This window comes from Eubalaena glacialis, chromosome 20 (assembly GCF_028564815.1).
Source record: "Eubalaena glacialis isolate mEubGla1 chromosome 20, mEubGla1.1.hap2.+ XY, whole genome shotgun sequence".
NCBI lineage: Eukaryota > Metazoa > Chordata > Mammalia > Artiodactyla > Balaenidae > Eubalaena > Eubalaena glacialis.
The window spans coordinates 15679038-15695825 of record NC_083735.1 but is presented as its reverse complement, the minus strand read 5'-3'; the positions used below and the strand labels follow the sequence as shown (position 1 = coordinate 15695825).

The window sequence follows — 16788 nt, the reverse complement described above, 5'->3', positions numbered from 1 at the left end:
AGTCCATTAACAGATGACTGTGTAAAGAAACTATGGAATATACATCTAATGGAATATTATTTAGCCTTAAAAAAGACAGGAATTCTGCAATGCATGACCATATGAATGAAGCTTAAGGACAAACTAAGTGAAATAAGCCAGTTACAGAAGACAGGTATGGCTTGATTCCATTTGTATGAGGTATCTATGAATAATCTCTAAATAGGTGCTGTACAATATTGTACCTATAGTCAACAATAACATATTGTACAGTTAAAAAATTTTAAGAGGTAGATCTCATGTTAAATGTCATTTCCGTAATAAAATTTTAAATTTAAATTAAAAAAATACTTTTCTTTTTCAACCATCTTGGACCCTGTGGAGGCCTGCTGGGAGCAGGACTTCTAAAACAACAAATATGTCTGGAAGGCTGTGGTCCAAGGCCATTCTTGCTGGCTATAAGCAGGGTCTACAGAACCAGAGGGAGCACACAGCTCTCCTGAAAACTGAAGGTGTGTATGCTCGAGATGAAACTGAATTCTGTCTAGGCAAGAGAGGTGCTTATCTGTACAAAGCAAAGAAGAACACAGTAACTCCTGGTGGAAAACCTAACAAAACCAGAGTAATCTGGGGAAAGATAACTCGTGCTCATGGCAACAGTGGCATGGTTCATGCCAAATTCTGAAGCAACCTTTCTACTAAGGCCATTGGACACAGAATTCGTGTGATGCTGTACCCTTCAAAGATTTAAACTTACTGAAAAGTAAATAAATAAAAGTGTGGATTTGTTCCCTTGTAAAAAATAAAATAAAAAAATAGAACCATTCTCATCTCAGTGTCTAGCATAGGACTGTACTGATTGAATACAAGGTAATAAATATTTGATGAATAATAAAAAAGTTTTAAAAACCAATCAAGAGATTTATTTATCACCTATCCCAATAGAGATATGAGAGGGAAATTTTTCTTTTTAACTGGCAGTGTGGTTGTGTAAGGGAGAAAGAGTAGTGAAGGAAAAAGTTAATTTAGGATATTTAAAATAGGCCAAGAGTTGCCCCCTGAAAAGTTTACAGAATTGTCACAGTTTGGCTTTAGAGTCCACAACCACCTATAAAAATTAATAAAAAGACATCTTAATTAAAACAGAGTCAGGAAGCCAGAGGGGGAGCTCTCCACCCTATAAGGATTGCAGATCCCAACAGGACGAAGAAAGACTTCCTCTTCCTGCCTGGCAAGAGCTCAGCCAATGAGAGACTGTCACAACTCAGCCAGTGAAAAGCCACTATACTTGGCACTCTCAATTCCTCCAGTGGACTCTTTGTTTAGTACAGCCCTCCCAACTTCCTCTTCTCCTCTTTAAAAGAGTTCTCCTCTCCTTGCTGCGGGGAGACTTGTGAGTGGCTCACCGTTGCAATTCTTTGCTGATCCCGAATAAACCCATTTTTTGCTGGAGAAATAACTGGCAGTCTGTTTGTTTAAGGTCAACACTTCCCATTTTGTGCTTTTCTGTCTCACATATTTTGGACACCTAGCACCCTCATGGACTCTCCCCACCTTGCCTCCACCTATTAGGCAAGGATTTGAAACTCATTCACATGTTGTAAATAAGCAAAAGCCAACTTTTTTTTTCTTAGATAATGAATATGCAGAGACGAGGTGCTAAGTATTCTTTATCTACCTCACATCTTTTTCTAAACAGATGGCTTCTCTAGGCACCAACCTCGCCTTTCTTCTCCATCATGCTTAAAGCTGAGGTCATGGCTCGGTTTTTGACCTGTATCTCATATCTCATTCCTCCCTATCTCCACCAGACCACGCTCTAGATAGTATTCATAGCTAGTTCCTGCTTCTTAATAAACGAATAGATAGAAGGAAATGACTTCTCACCTGCTCAGGGGAAAAACTGATTGATTGCAGACTTTATAGGTGAAGTATGGAAAACTGAATCAGTGATAGGGTCCTTTGTGTTCTTCCTGACATTACGGAGGAAGACAGGCTACAGAAGACAAGCACAGGTAGGAGAGCGCACCAGTTTGCCTGGCGATGGATCAGAGGTGCAAAAGGCAGCAGAGTTTATACACAGAGACCAGACGAGACCCCAGAGAAGTGGTTCTGAGAAGCCTGAACATGTGCTCCTGTTGCCTCTGCTGATGGTTGTGGTGATCTCACACTCAGACCTTCAGTCAGACTTTCTTTGATTTTCCTTCCCCTACAGTTTCTCGGCAGTGAGGTGTTTCATTGAACGTCTGGAGTAGCAGCATAGGAAAGTGTCATAAAAATGGAGGAAATTAAACGAAACATGCCCGGTAGGAGCCGAGCATGAATGCACCAGTTCCTGTTCTTCATTGCTGTTCTTTCCAGATGTGGAGACTTTTCTTGAAATGGAAGAAATAAAAAAAGAATGGTTAGTGGTGTCTAAAAATATATAATTGGATTCAATGACTATTGTGCTGGAAAGGTGTTTTTCAGAAGTACTTCCTGGAGAGAAAAGACATAGGAGAAATTATATTTTGGCTGGCCTGGCAACATTATTTTCCACCCCGAGGACTGTGAATGTTTTATCTGGCTGTCATCCTATTGGCTTTGCCGAAAAATTTAACCCTTTGAACATATATTAAGAACCGAGTGCCAAGGTAGCTGTTCAGTGTCTCCACCTCAGCTTCTAGTTGGCTGGCATTGCTGCATATTAAAAAAATAAGATATATTGCTGTGGAATACAGGGGAATATTTTCTTTACGGATAGAACCTTAATGGAAATGTGGAAAAGAGTCACTAATGTCTTAAAAAGTTTCTTTGTATTTAAGTTGCTTGAAATCTTCTTACCTTTCACTCAGTGCTGTTGACTGGGGTTTTTACCTCCTGCTGTTGACAGGGTTTACCTTTTTGAAGGAAAGTCATTTTCTCGATAATTTTCTCAGTGGTTCTAATACCACTCATGATGAGTGATTAAACTTCACTTGGTCTTTTTCCTCTTTCTAATTCCACTCACACACAGTTTTCCTTACCTGAAAGGGGAAAAAATTGTACCTTGATCTTCGAAACTATTTCATGGAGTTGCATATGCCCTCAACAAACTTCCCTACTTTGCACCCCTCATAGTTTTCTTGTCACTTGGGCTGGAAAATGATCCTATCATTTTCCAGCCCAAAGTCTGAAATAAAAGAACATATAGTTTTGATCAAAGGAAAAGGAGAGAGGCATCCTGCTGTAGCAAAGCAACTTTGACATTTTCCTTCTGTTCAGAATGTTTGATTCATTCTTCCATTCATTTAGTATGTATCTATTGAAATGTACTAGCTATAAGGTAGAGAATTACACATTTCAGGTGTCATTACACATTTTAGGTGTAAGGATCTCTTAGACACATTCTCTGTCCTCAGAAATTTAGATTCCAGTAGGTAAGAAAAGATATTTTTAGAATAACCTAAAGGCTGCAGGAGAAGTACCCATTAAGTGCTAAAACTGAAAAGATGAAAAGACGTATGGGAAGCATGAATCAGGGAATTATTATATTAATTTTATTTTATGAATCAGGGAGTTATTTTATGGGGAAAGTTCCATTTGATTTGGGACAGGAACACTGGTTGAATTTCCATGGGTGGAGATGGGGTGGGAGGAATTCAAACAAGGAAGAATGGTATGAACAAAATCGCTGACAAGGAACTGACCAATATACTTGTTTGTGTCACATGTTTCTCATGTAGGGAAGACAACGAAAGTTCCCCACACCGGTATTGCCTTTCATTTCTCATGTGTTCCTCCTAGTTCTACGCTTTAACAGGGCTCCATGGAGCCAAGGAAAATGTGAAAGCTTCCATGTGTCCCCCCCCAAAAGCTGTCTACTTAAACTGAAGTGTATGCCCAATCCACCAACCCTCAAGGTCTGAGAATTACACATAAGTGATGAGGTATACAAATGAATGTAGCCCCCAAATGAATTTTCAGAAATACTCTCAGCAATGGAAAGGCAGTTGGGCCCTCTGAAAGCTTTTATGGGTTTGTTTTTTTTCTCTTACAACTACCCATCCTCTGCTTAAATTCCTCTAGTCGCATGGGACTCACTACTCTAAAGAGAATCCTTTTTCCTTCTGAAAACTCTACTACAAATTTATTTTTCACATGTTAAGTGGAAACCTGAACTTCTGCCCTCCAGGAGGACTGCTCCCCGAAGCAGTCAGGCTGAGAAAATCCTCTTCTGCTAGAGATAAATTCTATTTTCCTTACATAAATTACCTACAGGTTTCTCTATAGGGTGACACACATACACAATAATTCCTACTCTCCAACCCATGATTTGGAATGTTGGATGGATTATTTTGTGTATTTACTCCTAAATTCCAAAGACCTCAAAAATACTTGCTAAAATAAAGCTCTTACCATTAAGAATGAATCATGTGGAGAGAAAAGAATACAATCAATGTCCTTGGCAAAATAATAATAATGATAATGAAAATGATGATGATGATGATGATAATAATAATGGCTTTATAAACCTCTTTTTAAAAATAAATTTATTTATTTTTATTTTATTTTTGGCTGTGTTGGGTCTTCATTGCTGCGCGTGGGCTTTCTCTAGTTGCAGTGAGTGGGCTTCTCATCACGGTGGCTTCTCTTGTTGCTGAGCACGGGCTGTAGGCGCACAGGCTTCAGTAGTTGTGGCTCACGGGCTCTAGAGCACAAGCTCAGTAGTTGTGTCACATGGGCTTAGTTGCTCCTTGGCATGTGGGATCTTCCGGAACCAGGGCTCGAACCCGTGTCCCCTGCATTGGCAGGTGGATTCTTAACCACTGCGCCACCAGGGAAGCCCAACCTCTTTTCTTTATGACCCATTCTCTTATGGAACCAAATAGCTTGGGTTTGTAGAGACTTTGTTCCAGAATGTTCAAAACATGGCAATACAGTAATTCAGGAGGCAGGAGTGGCAGTGAATATTGTGTTTTCAGGGATTATTTACCACAGCCTGGCTGTGAGAGCCTATTTTGTGAAGGGAGATAACATTAGTTAGGACATTGGGGAAAACCACTGATTGTCAAAAGTACTGTTGAATCTTTTATAAAACAAAAGAATAAACCTAAGCTCGGAGACCAAAATACAGAATGGTTCCAAGTTTTGCTTTGGCTACAGGAGCTTGTCTGCATCTCTAAATAAAACAAAAATAAACGTAACAGTTCTGTATTTCTCAATGTCTTGGTGAGTAATGCTTGTTTGTTGCCAGATATTTAGTCAAGCTGAGTTCTCCTACAGAAAGTCCAAAATGCTTTGGGTGCTTTTAAGACTGTGTCCCCAGCTGGCTAGAGAAATTCCTTTCTCTAAAGTTTCAGAGGAGTTCCTGGATACCAAATCTAATGGCCTCTTCTAAACCAATTCTCTCTATTTTTATAGAGTTGGACAACCTCTCTTTGAAATTCTATCCTCCTCATAGATGTAAACATATCAAGAAGAGCTAGAAAAACACAGGGCTGCAATTCAGAGCTTGGATGCTTTGGAAACTAGTTGGCTGATGAGATTTTTAGAACTCTTTTTACAAAAACTGATAAAGAATAAGGCATGTCTCTCATTAAAATTATAGATTTGCTCTTCAAATTTTTCTCATTTGGAGTTTATTTTGTAATATGCTGTGAGGTAGGCTCAAAGTCATTTTTCTCTACATAGTCAATTTTTCTAATGTGATTTAACAAATACTCTATCCTTTACCACTGATTTTTCATGCCAGCTCAACATATACCACATTCTCATATTTAAAAGGATTTGCTGAACAATCTGTTCTCAATTCAATTGCTCTATTTATCTTTTTCATGCTAATGCCATACTCTTTTAATTAATATACCTTTGTAACTTTTTTTTTTAATCAGTCATCAATTTTATACACATCAGTATATACATGTCAATCCCAATCACCCAATTCAGCACACCACCATCCCCACCCCACCGTGGTTTCCCCCTCTTGGTGTCCATACGTTTGTTCTCTACATCTGTGTCTCAACTTCTGCCCTGCAAACCGGTTCATCTGTACCATTTTTCTAGGTTCCACATACATGTGTTAATATACGATATTTGTTTTTCTCTTTCTGACTTACTTCACTCTGTATGACAGTCTCTAGATCCATCCACGTCTCAACAAATGACTCAATTTCGTTCCTTTTTATGGCTGAGTAATATTCCATTATATATATGTACCACAACTTCTTTATCCATTCATCTGTCAATGGGCATTTAGGTTGCTTCCATGACCTGGCTATTGTAAATAGTGCTGCAATGAACATTGGGGTGCATGTGTCTTTTTGAATTACAGTTTTCTCTGGGTATATGCCCAGTAGTGGGATTGCTGGATCATATGGTAATTCTATTTTTAGTTTTTTAAGGAACCTCCATATTGTTCTCCATAGTGGCTGTATCAATTTACATTCCCACCAACAGTGCAAGAGGGTTCCCTTTTCTCCACACCCTCTCCAGCATTTGTTGTTTGTAGATTTTCTGATGATGCCCATTCTAACTGGTGTGAGGTGATACCTCATTGTAGTTTTGATTTGCATTTCTCTAACAATTAGTGATGTTGAGCAGCTTTTCATGTGCTTCTTGGCCATCTGTATGTCTTCTTTGGAGAAATGTCTATTTAGGCCTTCTGCCCATTTTTGGATTGGGTTGTTTGTTTCTTTAATATTGAGCTGAATGAGCTGTTTATATATTTTGGAGATTAATCCTTTGTCCGTTGATTCGTTTGCAAATATTTTCTCCCATTCTGAGGGTTGTCTTTTCGTCTTGTTTATGGTTTCCTTTGCTGTGCAAAAGCTTTGAAGTTTCATTAGGTCCCATTTGTTTATTTTTGTTTTTATTTCCATTACTCTAGGAGGTGGGTCAAAAAATATCCTACTGTGATTTATGTCAAAGAGTGTTCTTCCTATGTTTTCCTCTAAGAGTTTTATAGTGTCCGGTCTTAACATTTAGGTCTCGAATCCATTTTGAGTTTATTTTTGTGTATGGTGTTAGGGAGTACTCTAATTTCATTCTTTTACATGTAGCTGTCCAGTTTTCCCAGCACCAGTTATTGAAGAGACTGTCTTTTCTCCATTGTATATCTTTGCCTCCTTTGTCATAGATTAGTTGACCATAGGTGCGTGGGTTTATCTCTGGGCTTTCTATCTTGTTCCATTGATCTATGTTTCTGTTTTTGTGCCAGTACCATATTGTCTTGATTACTGTAGCTTCGTAGTATAGTCTGAAGTCAGGGAGTCTGATTCCTCCAGCTCCGTTTTTTTCCCTCAAGACTGCTTTGGCTATTCGGGGTCTTTTGTTTCTCCATACAAATTTTAAGATGATTTGTTCTAGTTCCGTAAAAAATGCCATTGGTAATTTGATAGGGATTGCATTGAATCTGTAGATTACTTTGGGTAGTATAGTCATTTTCACAATATTGGTTCTTCCAATCCAAGAACATGGTATATCTCTCCATCTGTTGGTACCATCTTTAATTTCTTTCATCAGTGTCTTATAGTTTTCTGCATACAGGTCTTTTGTCTCCCTAGGTAGGTTTATTCCTAGGTATTTTATTCTTTTTGTTGCAATGGTAAATGGGAGTGTTTCCATAATTTCTCTTTCAGATTTTTCATCATTAGTGTATAGGAATGCAAGAGATTTCTGTGCATTAATTTTGTATCCTGCAACTTTACCAAATTCATTGATTAGCTCTAGTAGTTTTCTGGTAGCATTTTTAGGATTCTCTATGTATAGTATCATGTCATCTGCAAACAGTGACAGTTGTAACATCTTAATACAATAGTTTGGGTTTCTTTTTTTCAGAATTGCCGTACCTAATTGCGAGCCTTTGATCTTCAATATATTTTTTAGAATCAGCTTTTCAAATTGCCTGGTAAAATCTTGCTAGAATTTTTATTAGGAATATTGAATAATCAATGCCTACATTAATTCAGAGAGAATTGACAACAAAGTGGTGTTTCTTTCCACTTATTTTGATCTTCTTTAAAGTTCTTTAATAGAGTTTTTAAAGTGTGGGTGTGCATGCATGAGTATGAAGGTCTTACGCATTCTCTGATAAGTTAAACTCAAGATATTCACATAAATGGTGTTTAATTTTGTATTATGTGTTAATTTGTTACTGCTGATGTAAAGAGGTGCTATGGATTTTTAGGTTGATTTAATTCTTGGAAATCTGCTGAATTCTTATTAACATGAATTATTTTCTTTGAAGCTTTTCTATGTAAGTGACTAGAGCACCTTCTAATAATAGTTTTTATCTCTTCACTTCTATTCTTATCTCTTGGCCCCTTTTTTAAAAGGTATTTTTATTTTTTGCATTGGCCAGAACCTCCAGCACCACCTTACCTATTTCAACTCTTAATTGAAATGTTTCCTTTTGATCCATTTATTTAAACTCGTAACTCCCACCCAGTACTCTCTTTCCCCATTCCTGTGTTACTTTTCTCCCGGTGCCTAGGAGAGTGCTTGGAGTATAGTGGGTGACAAACAAGTACCTGTTGAGTGAATAAATGTTGGATGGGAGGAGTGGTAGGGGGTATTCTTTCTTATTCCTTAAATTAAAAAAATTGTATCTAACATATGAAAATTTCTATAAACATAGCTTTTTTATGTAAAAAATGTTTTCTTCTAGTCCTAGGGTTCTTGTATGTTTATACTAAAAGTTTAACTTTATCAAATGATTTTTCAGCATCTATCACAAAAGAGGCAGCATAAAGAGTGATTAAAAACCTAGACCTGGACGCTGGATTCAGATTGCCTGTATTTGAATCTCAGCTTTGCCTCTTATTAGTGCAATGAACTTAATTGGCCTAATTAATCTCCTTCAGTTTCATCTTTAAAATGTGGATGATAATACTACTTACCTCATAATATTATTATGAAAATTAAATTAGTTAGTATGTGTAAAGCCCTAGACCAGTGTCTGGTGCAGTGTGAATGCTTTAATAATGTTGTTAAGTAAATACTATAATAATCATGGATTTTTTCTCCTGAATTCATTTTATGGCATTTTACTTTATAGGGTTTTTTATTATGAAAATCCTTACACTTAAAAAAAAAATCAGGCTTGATCTCATTGAATTCATTTTTTACTATTCTATTGGATTTAATTACATACAGTTGTATTTAGGATATTTGCAACTTCTTTAGAAATGAAATTAACGTAACTTTTTTTTCTGCAGAGCTGAATTTTTAAAAGTATGATACTGGTCTCATGAAATGAATTGGGTAGTTTTCTGTCCTTTTATATTTTCTAAAACAACTCATGTAAGATACAGATCATCTATTTCTTGAATTTTTGGTAAAGCTTACTTATAGAACATTCTGGGCCTAGTTTTACTTGTGGGAGGAGAAGTAGTGAGAAAGTGCTTGAAAATGAAGGTTTCAAGAACTTTAACGCAAATATATCCTACTATTTTGCTAAAATCTATTATTTTGTAAATTATATCTAATTTTAATTCACTATAGTGAGAAAATATAATGTACATAAAGTTGTTTTTTCATGGAGGCTCTATTTTGGCCTAGTACATACTCAATCTTAGGAATATTCACCTGTGCTCTTTTATTCTATGTGTGTTTGTGTTTGTTCGCAATAAATTCTCTCTCCATATCCCTCTGTATGTATATTATGTATGTATGTACATATATACGTAGAAAAAATTTAAACCATATTTTAAAATACTATAACCTTGTTTTTTTAATCTCATATTTTTCTGAGAGAAATTTTTTAAATACCTTGTTTTTAATCTCATATTTTTCTGAGAGAAATTTTTTAAATACCTTGTTTTTAATCTCATATTTTTCTGAGAGAAATTTTTTAAATACCTAGTGGGATCTTATGCTAGTGATTTTAAAATCTAACGTGAAAGCACTGTTATTTGATGTTAAACTCATTTATATTTATTCTAGGTACCATTCTATTAAGACAATTTTTTTCAACACACACAAAAATGTATATGCACAAACACACACAGAGTTTTGCTTTATTTTTACTTTTTCTTCTGTCCTAGTGTCTATCTGATATATTGAAATTTCTTCTGCTGATTTAAAAGTTTATTTTCTATTTTTACTATTCTGGTGATTATTTGAATTTAGGCCTATATTTACCCAATAAATTCCTAAAGCTTCTCAATATTGTATATTCCCACTGATAACAACCTTATCATTCCTGATCTTCCTTGTTCCTCTTCCTCTTCCAATATCCTTTGGAGTTTTAGTCCCAAAGCCTTTATTTAAGTTAAATTGACCCTTGAACAACATGGGGGTCAATGGAGTCAACCCTCTGTGCAATTGAAGATCCACATATAACTTACAGTTGGCCCTCTGTATACATGGTTCCTCCTCATCCTTTGTTCTGAATCCATGGATTCAACCAACTGTGGACTGTGTACTACTGTAGTGCTTACTATTAAAAAAATCCTCGTAATAGTGGACCTGGGCGTTCAAACCCGTGTTGTTCACGGGTCAACTGTAATTACTTATTTAGATTTACTAAATAAGATTTGATAAATTCTTTCTTGAACCTATTTCATTTCTTTTTCAGGAACTTCTTTTTTCTTTAGCTAAAGAATATTCCTACAAGACTTTTTTCAAATGGGGATCTGTTTCCTAAACTTTCATCAAACTTTATATTATTTATATAATCATCTTTATTTCATCTCACATTCAAATGACAATTTGAGCTGCATATAAAATTTTAGATTGAAAGTTGCTTTCCTTCAACATCTTGATAGTATTATTCCATTGCCATCTTTTATCTAATATTGTTCATAATTGGAACAATCCAACATAGTATCGAGAATGTATAGATAAGATAAAATAGAAACCATGTTCAGAGGACAGAACTATATTCCCACAATCCGAAAGAGAGAATTCTTTGCAATAAATTGTTCAACTACTGCCTGAAATGTTTTGCCCTTGAAAACAGGGAATCTGCATCTCTATTCTTCAGATTCCTATTCCTAATATCTATAGAGAATTTATATGTAAGTTATAATAACATGTGTAAAATTTTATATATACTATTAATAAAGAAAATAAGGCAAACTCTTCCAATATTCCCTATTAATTAGCGTTCTTGCTTTGATCTAAGAAAATTAATAAATATATAAATCAGAATACTCTTCATCAAGTTTTAATTCCAGGCTAATTTATTAACTAACCATTTCTTCATCCTTGTGGCTGCATACACTGTTTACTTGCTACTTTAAAATAAATTTAATCAAGTCCACAAACTTAAGTTTTAGCTTTGAAAGATATTATCAGCAGCTAAGAAATTGAAATAGTTCATTTCAATGATTTCTATAAAATGTTTACCTGTATTCCCTCCCTTTGGTTTAGGTTTATTTGAAGGAAAAAGTGATATTTTGCAGTTTTAGATCATCTCTAAACACATCCAAAGTCTTCAAGAAATTTAAATCGGACAAGTTTAAAAGTTAAGTACAATACTAAAAATGTTAAAATTCTAAATAAGATACTTTTTTGTTTTTAGTAAATTTATATAATTGTTTTGATTATCCAAAAATGATATAACTAGGGACTAATTCATTTAATGAAACATTGGACTTTAATTTCCAGAGTCACATATTTTTGTTTATGATAGTGGGAGATGGTACCAGTCAGCTACAAACATGACCCCAAAGATTTTCACCTACTGGTATTTATACCTTCATGGAATGCCTCTCATTGAGTGTGGGTAGGACCTGTGACTTCTAACCAATAAAATATGACAAAAGTGATGGATGTCACTTTCATGATTATATTGTATTATGTAAGACTCTGTCATTGTAGATTGTGGGCCTGATGAAGTAAGTGGCTATGCTGGAGAAGCCCACATAACAAGGAATTGTAGGCAGCATCTAGGACCTGAGGGCAGCCTCCAACTGACAGCCAGTGAAAAGCCAGGGAATGTGAGTCAGTCATTCACCCTCAAGAAGACGAATTCTGCCGGCAATCTGAATGAGCTTGGAAACAGATTCTTCCTTAATTAAGCCTCCAGATGAGCCCAGTCAACACCTTAAAAGTCTGAACAAAGGATTCAGACAAGCTGTGCCCAGACTCTGACCCATAGAAACTGTGAGATAATAAATGCATGTTGTCTTAAGTTGCTAAGTTTGTGTTAATTTCTTAGGCAATGATAGAAAATACACACATGATAATACATAGATGTGATAAATGGAGGAGACTAAAGTTTGAGGAATTTTAATTGTTTACTTTTTTTAGCCTAGAGAATGCTAAACACAAAAGATATTGTTATGATCCAGTGAAATTAATATGATAATAGAAAATGTAGGTAACTCTGCAAATTGCTTATCCAAAATGAAAGTGAAATTAACTTTGTCTTAGGTGGACTTCAAAATTGGAAGGCAGAGAAGGCTGTTCACACATAGATAAAGAAGGCTCTTGATCATTGGTATTTGACAAAAGCCACTTAAAATCAATTCATATATCAGAGACTGATGTAACAGTAAATACTGGGGAGTGGGCTGGGGAAAGGCTTTACCAAGACTTTCTCAGTAAAAGTCAGAAAGTTGTAAATTATAAAATAAGTTAATTTTACTTTTAATAAAAATAAGATTATAACATGTTAGTTCTAAGAATAAAATTAATCAAATGTTAGTAGATGGATTGGGCTTTTATTTTTTCTCATAATATTATGTTATAGAGGTATAGGATTTCCTACTTCATTTATTATTCTTTAAAAGAATTCTTAGTTTTCATCAATTTTTCCCATGATCTTTTAAAATTCTTTGATGGTTAAGTCATTATATTTTACTTACCTATTATTCATCAACTTTGTTCCTTTCCTTTTCTTCAGTTATTAGCTGGTCTAGATGGATAGACTTTCATTTGTCATTGGGTTTGTTGTGATCTGAGCAGTTCTTTCATATCACTTTTATTGACTATATGAAATATTGCATCTTTTACAATAGTCACACTTTTGTTTTGCAAAAGCTTTATATTATTTTCCATTGTATTACTGAATATCTAACAATTTGCAAAACCACTCCCTGTCTCATGGCAAAGACAGATTGTAATATTAAACCTCAAATGTGAAATCTACAAGAGCAAGGATTTTGTCTGCTTTTTCTATAACAGTCTCTTTCAAGACCTTAATGCAAAAACCTTAATTTCTACTTTGAAATCTACTCCACCTTCTATTTCTAGCCTCATTCAGCCCACAATTTCCTATCCTTTCTAACTCTAGTCCTCTGGAAAAATATACAAAAGTAAGTCCACGATCTAGACTTTCTGATAGTACTTACAGTTGGGGAGCGGTTACTTGGTACCTTCTTAGAGTTTCAATCCATCTCATAGAGTGGGCTCTATAAACCAAGAGAGAAGGAAAAGCTTCAACACTTTAATTTTAAGTGCTAACTAATAAAACCAAGAAGTGTATGTATATATTTATTTGTTGTCTTCTCATGGTTATAGGTCAGATTTACCACATCTATAACTCTATCAACAAGATAAATCAATATAATGTATACGTTGAATATGAAGTTATTCACCTTTCCTCTGCAATCTTCCCCTTTGTCCATTTCCACATTTGCTATCTTCTAGTATTTGACACGGTGCCTGGCACAAAACAGCTTCTTAATAAAGAGTTGTTAAGTAAAATAGTCAAACACTCTCAAGCAAGAAAAGCAATAATAATTTTTATGTTTTAAAATACAGAATTATGCGTAAATATTAGTTGTAATAAATTTCTTCATGCCACGCTGAACAAATGCAAATTTAGGTGTAAAAAAATGTCAACGAAGAGAGGAAGGATTCCAGGGAAAGTTTTGTACTTTACACTATGTGTTAAAGGAGGTTGATGTGATATAACTCTGTGGGGTTCGTATTTAGTAAGCAAGTGACAGGCATATACATGGAATCAATGATTTTTTTTTTTAAAATACGGGCATGAATAGACATGATTTTTTAGTGATCAAGTATGAGCAATGGCAAGGCAAACTTGATTACCACTGGCTCTGGGAAAAATCCAAGGCTTCCTAGTAGATAAACTTACGGTGTATATAGTTCATTAGTTTCGTTGATTAGAACACAGCAAGGCCCCAATCAGAAGCTGAATTCCTGTGGCGATCAAATTATCTTCACTCTATACCATGGCAAACTCTTAACTCCGAACAGCAAATCTGAGTTGTTGGTCTCAAGATGATCTGAATGAGAAGAGGGTGCAGTTTTAACCCTGTCAAATCAATCACAGCTGTAACAATTGCCATTCTGGGATCACCAACATTTACATATTATATTTAAACACTGAATTTTTACAATAAAATATCTGGTTAAGTAATTGAATTATTTTCTACATAAATGTTTTGTTATAAGTGGGTGTGGGCTAAAATTTCAATCATTTCTGTTAAGAAATGAGTTTTGTTTCAAGTTGGCAAATGCATACCAGTCCTAGTAGAGTCTATCACAATTCTTTTTTCTGGTCTAGGATCACACATTGCTTCTAGTTTTTAATGTCCCTTTAGTCTCTGTAATCTAGAATGGGGCTGCATTCTTTCTTTGTCTTTCATGGCTTTGATATTTTTGAAGAGTATAAGTCAGTTATTTTGTATGCTGTCCCTCATTTTGGGTGTGTCTGATGTTTTCTCATGATTAGAGTCAGTTTATGCATTGCTAGCAGGTGTACGGACATCAGTGATGTCATACCCTCCACAGTGCATCATACCAGGAGACCCATAAATGGAAACATTTTAAAGAAGAAATTTAATAACCATTCTGCCATCTTAATGAATAAGCAAGTTCCTCTTTTTCTATGAATGTTTCCATAATTTTTTCATATTTGTAATTACAGAATGATATAATTTTTTATTCTGCTTCCTTTTCCAACATTATAGCATTTTTATGTCTCTGTAGAACTTTATTTTATAATTTTCACGTAATAATTGCATAATATGCTGCTAAGCTGAAGTGTCATAATTTATTTTAACAGGTTGTCTATTAAGCATTCAGGTTGTTTCAAATGCTTCACTATATTTTTTATTAAGTGGATAAAAACCATATATATTGCACTGCTGATGAAGTTATTAGGTTTAACTGGACAAAAAATTGTGACAAAATATTATGCTAACCTAAGTGAAATTCTCTATTCTCAAGTCTTCAGCAATAGCCCCCCTTTTCTCAACCAACAGACTTACAAATGGGAGCTTTGCAACAAGCAGGATCTGGCAGAGAATAAGGGTGGGACTGACATGTATTCATTCCCAACCCGAGAAAATAATTTTAAATGTAGGCTGTGTTATTTTTCTTGATGGACTACAGAATAGCTTTGTATACAAATGTGCTTGGGGGGAAATATAATTTAAATTGGCTTAAATATGCTTAAAATTATTATTTTTTTTTAAAAGAACTAACTCATTATGGAAAGCTTAGATATATACCTGGGAATTTTACTCGTGCTTTCTCCAACTTTTACACTAGAAAAGAAAATGTCTTAGAGAAGTTTTTGCATACTTACACAGGTGGAGAGAGAATGATGTCTTACATACGGCAATTATTGTGAATGCAACCAGAATGCTGTCAGGTGATCAGAAATAGTATGTTGATGTTCTGTAGTGAAGCCTTACAGATCCTCCATACAATATGAGATTTTCCATTAGTGCCAGCAGTGAGCCATTTGGAAGATTTCAGAAATTAAACCTTGAATCAGAATGCCAAGCATCTTAATGCAGTGCCAGACTCCCAGGACAGAAGGCTGGAGGGAAAGAAGAAAGGAAGAGAGGAGGAGCCTATTGGTGATCTCTTCTTAGGCTGCGTAGTTGCCTAGGTTCACAGCAATTGATTGACTGCACTTCCAAATCGTGTCCAACCACGAGCTTGCAAAAGAGCCTATCAGAGAACCATCTGCTGAGTGGGAGGGAAAGAATTCACATAGCTCTTGCTGGTTATATCACTGCTTAATTTGACTCTTCCCTGTATCTAGTCAACTCATAATTATCTGCTCTAATGGGTCTCAGAGGGAGGGATGGGAATGGGTAGCTGTGACACAGATAACACTGAAGAGCAAAGACTGCAAAATATTTTCTATTAGGCTTTTGCATATATCATATGCTTAAGAAGGAAGTATGTTTATCTTTCTAATTATGTTTTGCTTAGACTAATTTTCTTTTTTTAATTCCCATGCCAATGTAAAAGCTATTTCATATTACATGGGTAATAGGGGAAGGCAGCCTAGGTTTTAAAATCTTCAAGGGAAAATTCCTGAAATTGGTAAACTGCAAACCTGAAACATGTTTTTCTGAAAATGTGGCCTCTCCGGTGTTCCCGTGCCTCAGTTCAAGCCTTCATTATCTCTTAACCAGACTCCCCATTACTGCCTCTTTTCAGTCTTCCTCCTCTTCAACCCTGCAGTCTAAAGGGAGCCCAGTGGCTGCGGAAGGGAGTGGTGCTGACCCGTAGTTTAGGTGCTGGGGCTGGAGGGCAGTGTTCCCTTGCTCATCAGCACTAGTTCCTCAAGGATTCCATACTCTGTGCCCGAGAGCCTATGAGGATTTTAACCTACGGAAAGAAAAAGTCCAGAGAGTGCAGTGCAAATGGCAAATTTCGGCTCCCGGGATCCACAGACAGGTAGATCCAGGTAACCGCATGTCAATGGATGGCCTTCCTAAGAGCAATGAGACTAGGCAGCATGGCTTCTCAGCATGGGTGAGCTGTGCTGCTCAGTACCTGGGGCTGATGGTCTTAGGCTTTGTCTTCACTTAATGGAACTGGAGACAGCTGTGCTTGATTCTCTGCTCCAACTCCATTCGTCTGCATGTGGCCAACCACCCGCCCGGCTTCCCCACCCCCACCCCAACAATC

At 35.9% G+C, this 16788-nt stretch overlaps 1 pseudogene; it reads left to right on the top strand.

Annotated features, from left to right (window-relative positions):
• Positions 1-397: 397 nt before the first annotated feature.
• On the top strand, positions 398-780 carry LOC133081339 (large ribosomal subunit protein eL33-like; annotated as a pseudogene).
• The last annotated feature ends 16008 nt before the right edge of the window (positions 781-16788 follow it).